Source organism: Tupaia chinensis, unplaced genomic scaffold (assembly GCF_000334495.1).
Source record: "Tupaia chinensis unplaced genomic scaffold, TupChi_1.0 Scaffold143584_1, whole genome shotgun sequence".
Lineage (NCBI taxonomy): Eukaryota > Metazoa > Chordata > Mammalia > Scandentia > Tupaiidae > Tupaia > Tupaia belangeri.
The window spans coordinates 2,023,980-2,032,398 of record NW_006203430.1 but is presented as its reverse complement, the minus strand read 5'-3'; the positions used below and the strand labels follow the sequence as shown (position 1 = coordinate 2,032,398).

The following is an 8,419-nucleotide window of genomic DNA, read 5'->3' as shown; positions in this document are numbered from 1 at the left end:
GAGAAACAGACAGAAACAGAGAGGGGGGTGGAGAGAGAGGAGAGGGAAGGGGAGGGGAAGGGAGGGGAGGAGAGGAGAGAAAAGAGAGGAAGGAAGGGAGGAAGGGAGGAAGGGAGGGAGGAAGGGAGGAAGGAAGGAAGGAAAGAAGGAAGGAAGGAAAAAAGAAACAAAGGCGACCGGTGAGGAGAACATGTCTTTGTGGCTGAGTTTAGCTGAACTTCCCATTTCCTTTGTCAGTTCTCAAGAGGAAATTATCTGTTTTTCTGTTAAAATGCTCAAAAGCAACACTGTGCTGCCCTCTATATGGAGTCCAAGTTCATACGTGTCGTGTTTGAAGTTTACCTCTTGGTGCACTGAAATCTTTGTGTCCCTAGAAAACAGGAGGATAATGGAGCAATTTTTCATTTGTGAGATGAGGGTTCTCAGTGTGTAGTTTGACTCATAAGCACGACTCGGTGACAAAGTAGAGAGAGGAGATGCATGTTCGTAGAGAAATTGAGAAAGGATGTTGCTGATTTGCAGGGTGATTTGGATATATTAAGGCACCCTGACCAGTCAGACCGGGCTGCGCACACTGGGGCCAGGCCATGTAATGTGCATTCGACTCAGACAGTCGTCTCCTTCTGAGTGTCCCACGATCTACAATACAATTCTTGGTTATCAATTTACAACCAGCACATCATGTATTCTGAGCAGTTCACACTGCCTGCGACGCAAAGCACATACTTATTAGCGACATAAATCACAAGTCCCTGGGCCTGAATAAAGATGAATCTGTAACCCATAGCAGGAAAAGAATTGGGAAGCAGTGTTGACTCTCCCTATGGTGAATGCTAGTCTCTCCCTTTCCTGGACACTGGCTATGCAGTGTGAGCTCTATTCATAGGAAGAAAGGGCAAATAGAAAAAGTCTGTTTGTGTTTAAATCAGTTAGGACCTCAGAGGATCCAAGATACAGGAGATTCCTTTTCCTTAACTATGATACATTTTCACAATGGAAAGGAAGGCTTAAGGAATTGTGACCAGCCTCAGAGACAACATAGGGGCCTTCTGTACAAATAGAAACGTCTTGCAGAGACAAGTGTGACCCAGATGAGAAACTTGGGTTTGAAAGTGGTTGCTTTGCAGGCAACAAATGGGTTAATTAAAGGTGAGTCAATTTATATGGCTTGGAGTGGGTCCATTCAGAATTTGTATACTAAATGTTCACCCAAGAGAATTGAATAAGTGCTCACAGGGCATCTGGGAAGCAAGGAGGGTCTTGGAAGTGATAAAGGGAATTCATTAAATGAGCAGGAAGGCTATTGCTCATGGTGCTGCCTGTAGGCCCCTTGTTGGGGGAGTTAGAGCACATGCCATGGTGTCCAGCCCCTGGAGAGGTGTCTGGGGACAAGGCTGGTAGCACTGTGGACTGTCGGGAAGACAAGACTATTACACCACAGGACAGACTGTTCCCAGGTGGCCCGACCAAATGTCAGCAGTGACTGCTATACACACTTTACAAGAGCACTTTGTGATTTCTCATCAGGCTCAGAATATTGTGGATAAGAAATCTCATTTTGTTTGCTGTGATGGTGTATAGTGAATGAATGTGAATAAACAAATTTAAAGAAAAAATATATAACATAAAGAAGAGAAAAAAAAAGAAGAACCCCATCCTCTTCGCAAAGGCTACCCCACCCACTTGAGAGATTAAGTTACAAACTTGAAAAAAACAAATAGGTGTCTTTAGGACACTGACAGCTGACAAGTAAATCGCCTTTATTTATAAGAAGCGAGCAGGGGACATGTCATTATGACTGGCACATAACAGCGGCAAGGTCAAGAGAATAAGCTGCCTGAATAAAGGTGTCCTAGTCCCAGGAACGGAATTCCCAAGGCTGTGATCTGTCAGGGCTTTGAGAGGGTAAGAGTGTTAAACGTAGAGGGGCGTGTGTGTGCATGTGTGTGTGTGTGCGCATCTTCCTCCTACACCACTTTCTCAGGAACTCCCTTGGAGGCTATTAAACCTTTCCTGATGCAGTCAAATGCTGAATCCACGTTTTGTGCAAGTGAATTCTTCCCCCACTTTTACCTTTAGGATACTCTAGGAAGTAACTAACTTTTTGTTTATTGGAAGAAGCATTAAAATGTTTACTGTTATCACATTCAGTTCTTTCTCTTCCCACATACATTTGTTCCCACAATGCTGTAAGCAGGTGAATCAGGATTTGTAATACTCTTACAGTTTATGTGACTATATTCATAGATGAATGTTTCTTTTGATTTCCTTCTTTACAATGCTAAGACAAAAAGAAAAAAAGAGGAAATGCGGAGTCACCTTCAGTTCACACGAATCAAACCATTGTCTTCTATCCAATTAAGATTATCAAAGTTAGCCTTGTATAAAGAACAGGCTTGGGGACCAGCAGGTGGAAGAATAGGTAAGGTGCTGGACTCCTGTATGGTTGACTATGGTTTGAGTCCCAGACCCGGTAATTTGAAACTCACACTGGGTATGTGTGCCCAATATTCGGAGAGGAGAATGGAGAAGGGATTGCAGTGTAGCTACTTCCCTCCCACTGGGGGTGCAATTTCTCACATTTTCTCTGTTTCTCCAGCAAGTGCATGTGCCTGATAGCAAAAAAAAAAAAACTCTAAAAATAATAATAATAAAAAAAAAAGAACAGGCTTCAAGCTAAACACTACTGCACTTAGAAAATAGAAGCAAATGGATGGATGTCTGTCTGCTATCACCCCACATCCTCAGGATGACCAGCAATCTACATCCTTGCCCTCTTCCTTCTCCCTATAGCTGTGTGTCTTAGTCTGTTTGGGCTGCTACAACAAAATTCATATACTGTTCATAACTTATGAACAATGGAAATTTGTTACAGTTCTAGAGACTGGGAGGTCCAATATCAAGGTGCCAACAATCTCTTCTCGGCCTTTTGGCTAAGATCAAGTGTAGTATCAAGGTGCCAACACATTCTATGTCTGGGGGTGAGGCTGCTTTCTGGTTCACAGATGGTGCCTTTTAGCTTTGTTCTCACAGGACTAGCTAGTTGTCTGGAGTCTCTCTTGTAAGAACTCATATCCTATTAGGTTGTCCTTAATATTATAATAATATTATGTCATGACTTAATCACTTCCCAAAGGCCTTACCTTTGAATACTATCACACTGGGGATTAAATTTCAATATACGAATTTGGGGGATACACCAACATTCAGATCATAGCACTATGATTGACCTACTCATGTTTCTTTTCTTTTTTTGGGGGGGGGAGTTTTCGCTAGAGGGCGTGTGCGCTCACCAGACAGACAGAGAGACAGAGAGACAGAACGCGAGAAATCACCCCCCAGGGGGGATGGCCATGCCGCAATCCCTTCTCCTCCATTCTCCTCTTGGGATCTTGGGCATGCACGCACACGCGCTCGGCATGAGTTTAAGCCACTGGGTCCAGGACTTGAACCGCGGTCGACTACGTGGGAGTCCAGTGACATAGCCATTATGCTAACTGCTGGTCCCGACCTACTCATGTTTCTAAGGCTGAATCCCCCTCTTGGGTTCCTCTTGTCTTCTCATGGGCATTTCTCCAGATTCTTCCTTCTCTCATTCCATTACTCATGCACAGTTTTTCTTCTCATAGTTAAAAAATAAATAAATAAAGGAAAATAAATAAAAGGAAAGAAAGAAACAAAATCTCTATTGAGCCTACTACAGATTCTACTTCATTTATGTGCTTCTTTTATAGCAAAACACCTTGAAATAGTGGTTGATACTCTCTCAAATCGTCCTTCCCATTCTCTCTTAAATCAGATTTATCTGAGCCTTTATCTCCTCCACTACATCAAAATTACTCTTGTCATTGTCCCCAGTGACCCCCATGTCCAGTAGCATTTGGCACCATTACTCTCTCCTACCTCCTAGAAACTAGCCCTTTGACTTGGAGGATTCTACATTCTCTGTGTTTTCCTTCAAACTCCTACCTGTTATCTATTATTTGTTTTGTTTTTCCCTTTAATTAGTTTCTTTGATGGATCTGTCTCACCAGCTGACCTCTTGCTTGAATGCCTGGGGTTCTAACCATTGATGGTCTTATTCACAGTCCTAACCTTAAACACTCCAGGCTTACCTCAGTCTTTTATCTTCTGTATGCTGATGATTTGGCCTCTGGGACCTGTCTTACCCTGGAGGGAGGGACTGCTCCTCCCAGGATTAGTCAGTTCCTAGAGATAGTAAACAATTCTTCCAGAAGGGGTCCTTGCACATGCAAACCAATCAGTCTAGAACCCACACCCTCTCAGCCAACTCCTTTCTCAAGGTTTTACATCCTGGGCCACCAACTACCTGCTTTAACACCCTCAGGGCAAGGTGCAAGCCAACTAGAAAGAGCACTGATACCCTAGAGCCTGCTGAAATTATTCTAGCCAATCCTAAATTTGATTCCCATGCCCCATCCAGTCCTTCTCAAGGAAACTGTAAAAAGGATCTTGCCCATAGTTTTCCTCTCTTTCTGCATGTGTATCTCACTCTATTACTTCCTTCCCTGGCCCTGAGTGGCATGCCTTACCTACTGTTTCTAGGGAACTGTGAGTGTAACAAACTTCTTCCCTTTTGGTAGTCATGTTCATGTCTAAGTGTGTTACTTTACCTGATTAAAACAAATCCTGGGTAGACTTAAAACGACTATAAGCACACATAAATGCTCTAAACTTAGGTATCTGTCCCAATACTATAAACTCCTGCTCTGTGTGTGTGTGTGTGTGTGTGTGTGTGTGTGCACGCGTGTGCGCGCGTATGCACGTGTGCCTCTGAACATCTCCATATCAAACAGTATCTCCAGCATAATGTGTCTCCTCCCCAATCTTCTGTGATTTCTGTAAAACCTACTTCTCCACTGTCTACTCCATACCAATAACTTAATCTTTCCTATTGTTCAGGCCCAAAACCAGCAGGTGGTGTGGTAGTTAAGGCACTGGACTCCCTAATGGCCGGCTGACCATGGTTCAAATCCCAGATCTGGTAACATGATTGAGTGTGTGCCCAAAATCCCAAAAGGAGAACAGAGAAAGGATTGTGGCATGGCCATCCCCCCAACTGCTACCATATCTGTTTTTAGCTCATAAAAACATACCTCTACATGATATATGCTCAATAAATAATTCTTGAAAGACTTTCCACAGTGAATGTTTCTACTTATTTTTTAGTTTGTTTCTTCTGAGAGGACAGAGACAGGCAGAGAGACAGGCCTCTCCCATCCCCTAACAGGGTCTTCACATGATAATCTATCCCCAGCTTCAGCCAGCCTTTCAGATCATGGGTACATGAGTGCCCACCATGTTCAGGGAGGTCTTTGAACCCAGAACCTTCCCATGTGGATCAGCCTCACAGAGCATTTCAGAAACACAAATTTCAAATTAAACATGACAAGTTGTTCTTTAGCCACTCAACACTTTTTATAAGAATTATTTTACTTGCGTTTATTTATTTATTTATTTTAATTTGACTAGGGGGTGGGGAGAGAGAGAGAGAGAAAGTGAGAAAGCAAGCCACTAGTTCGGGGACTTGAACTCTGGTCAGCCATGTGGGAGTCCAGTGTGCCTAACCACCATGCCACCTGCTAGCCCCAATACTAGGGGTTTTAAAGGATCCCTGCACTCATATAGCCCTCAGCTTCACATACTTTTTCTCTCCTGGCTCAGTCCCCCATCTCTTCCTTCCTGGATTGCCCTTTAAAATTCTTCTCATTTATTTTTTCAGGAGCAGAATAAATGGGCCTTCCATCTTATAAAATTTCCCTCTGAAAGTGGTAGCTGTGAATTTGTTTGTTTTTATTATGAATTACTTTTTATTATGAAAAAATCTCAAACCTATAAACATGATAAAGAATAGGACAATGAACATCCTCATTTCACATCATCCAGAACTAATAATCATTATTTCATCATATTTGCTTCATCTGTATGTTTTTGCAGAAGCATTTTAAAGTAATTTGCAGATATTATGACACTTTGTACCTTTAGTATTATCTTCAAAGAATAAAGACATTTCCTTGCATAACCACAATGCAATTTCCATATTTAACATATTAACAATGTATTTCTTAATATCATCTAATATCTAGTTCATTTTCAAATTTCTCCACTTGTCTCTGAACCCTTGCGGTTTGAAATAGCATTTTGTTTTCTTAGTTAAACCTGTGTTTAACCAGCACTCTATTGTTTTGAAAAAGCTTAATATGGTCACGTGCTTTTTCCATTGCTTTTTTTTATAGAAAGTGGAGACAAATACCAGTAGCTGAATGCTCTTTATTAAATTACCTGTTGGAGTAAACCCATACCATTGAAGTGGGCTCTCTGTTTTACACAGCTGTTTGATGGCATGAGATGTATGAACTCATTTGTTAAATTGGGATCTATAAACAAAAACAAATGGGAAGAAGAGCAACAGAGACAATGAGTAATGGAAACACAATTTCCAGACCGCAGAAGCCAGGGCTTTAGTAGAAAATATATGCAGCCCTAAGGAAAGGCTTTCTGGGGTCCCTGTGACTGTTACCTAGCAACAAGTCCATTACATAGGGGCTTGCGGTGTCCAGTTTAACAGGGCTCAGGAAGAGCACGTGGGTAACAGGACAAATTTCTTCTTTTATCCTATGTTAATAACTCAGGTCTGCGGCAATCTCTTACAGGGGCAGTGTCTGAAGAAATCACCCCTGTATAATGCTTTCTCATGCTAAGTCTTCACGGGAGGAAAATGGCTTTAGCTTAATTTACTGTGCACATGTCATTACTTATTTGTTCATATATCCATCTGATAAGAGTTAAATATACCATATAAAAATGAAAATCATCCAAACTCAAATTAGTTTTGATTCATGGTGGAAGGCTCTAACACCCATCCAAGTTCATTCTTAATAGCAAATGAAGTCTGTGTCACAGATTTACTGTTATTATTACTGTGTTTCTTTTTTTTTTGCTTTAAAAATTGCTTTTAAGTAAATTACTGCTTTTTTTTAGATCTGACCTCTTTCTTCTATTAGAGTGTTAATCTGAGCTTGCTAGATTGCTTCTCTGCCATTTGTTTTTTTTTTTTTTTGCCTCAAATTTATCAGGGAAAAAGGTTATATTCACAGTACAGTATTTTAATAATGTAATTATGCCAGTGGTCTTTAATAACAATACTCCCTTTTTAAAAACTTTATTTCTTTTATGAAAGAAAAACAAACCTCTTCCTCCCTTCCCCCTTCAGCCCCTCCTCCTCTCTCTTCCCTCCTCTTTCCCCCTCCGAGCAGCACTTCTGTTCTAAGTCAACCTTAAGTATGTATTATTAGCCAGAATCAGGACAGGGACACAAAAGTCCTGATCCTTGGTGTAGCTTTTTATTGATCAATCTGTGTTTTTCGAATTTAACAAGACTCTAGAAACTCATTTGCCTGGCATTATGCCCTGAATTCCTGAAGTTCTGCAGACAATGGAAGTGGAACTTAAAATTCCTTAAAGGCATTTTTTTTTTTTTTTTTGCTTTATATGACTAGATTTTTATTTTTTGGAAAAATAATTCCTTTTGATGTTGAGAAGACACTGAGATTCCATAATAACAGCAAACTTTTAAGTAAAGCTGACTATTTGCTAGGAACTGCTCTAAGTGCTGGAAGAATATTGTCACTTAACCCTCACAATATCCCTGGAAGATAGATATGACTGTCATCTTTGTTTCATAGATGAGAAAAGAGACAGTTTAAGTAACTTGCTCAAAGTCATGGAGCAAGGAAAAGACAGAGGTGGCATTTGAACCTGAGCAACTAACTCTCAAGTTTACACTTTTTTTTTTTTAAAGAGATTTTTGCTAAAGGGCATATGCATTCAGTGGAGAGACAGAGAAAGACAGAAAGCAAGAAATCACCAGCCAGCGGGAATGGCCACATGGCAGTCTCCTCCACTCTTCTCTCAAGATTTTGGGCATGCAAGCGCGCATGCCCAGCATGAGTTTTAAGCTGCTGGGTCCAGGACTGGAATTGGAGTCGACTATGTGAGAGTCCAGTGACAATCATTATACCATATTCTGGTCCCTACACTTTTATTTTTAAGAGATTTTTGCTATAAGGTACATGCACTTGCCAGAGACACAGAGAGAGACAAAGGGAGAGAAAGTAAGAAATCACTCAGAGAGACAAAGAGAGAGAAAGTAAGAAATCCCCCCTCCCTTTCCGAGGAGATGTCCATGCCACAATCATTTCTCTTCCTTTCTCTTTTCCAAATTTTGGGAATGCACACGCATATGCCTGGCATGAGTTTCAAGCTACCAGGTCCAAGACTCAAACCGCAGGTGGCCCTGTGGGAATCCAGTGCCTTAATCATGATGCTACCTGCTGGCCCCTCAAATTTACACTCTCTTTTTTTTTTGAGAGGTTTTTTTTTTTTTTTTTTTTTTTTA

At 41.2% G+C, this 8,419-nt stretch overlaps 1 pseudogene; it reads left to right on the top strand.

Annotated features, from left to right (window-relative positions):
* The first annotated feature begins 2,913 nt into the window (after positions 1-2,913).
* LOC114005238 (uncharacterized) lies at positions 2,914-3,127 on the top strand (annotated as a pseudogene).
* The last annotated feature ends 5,292 nt before the right edge of the window (positions 3,128-8,419 follow it).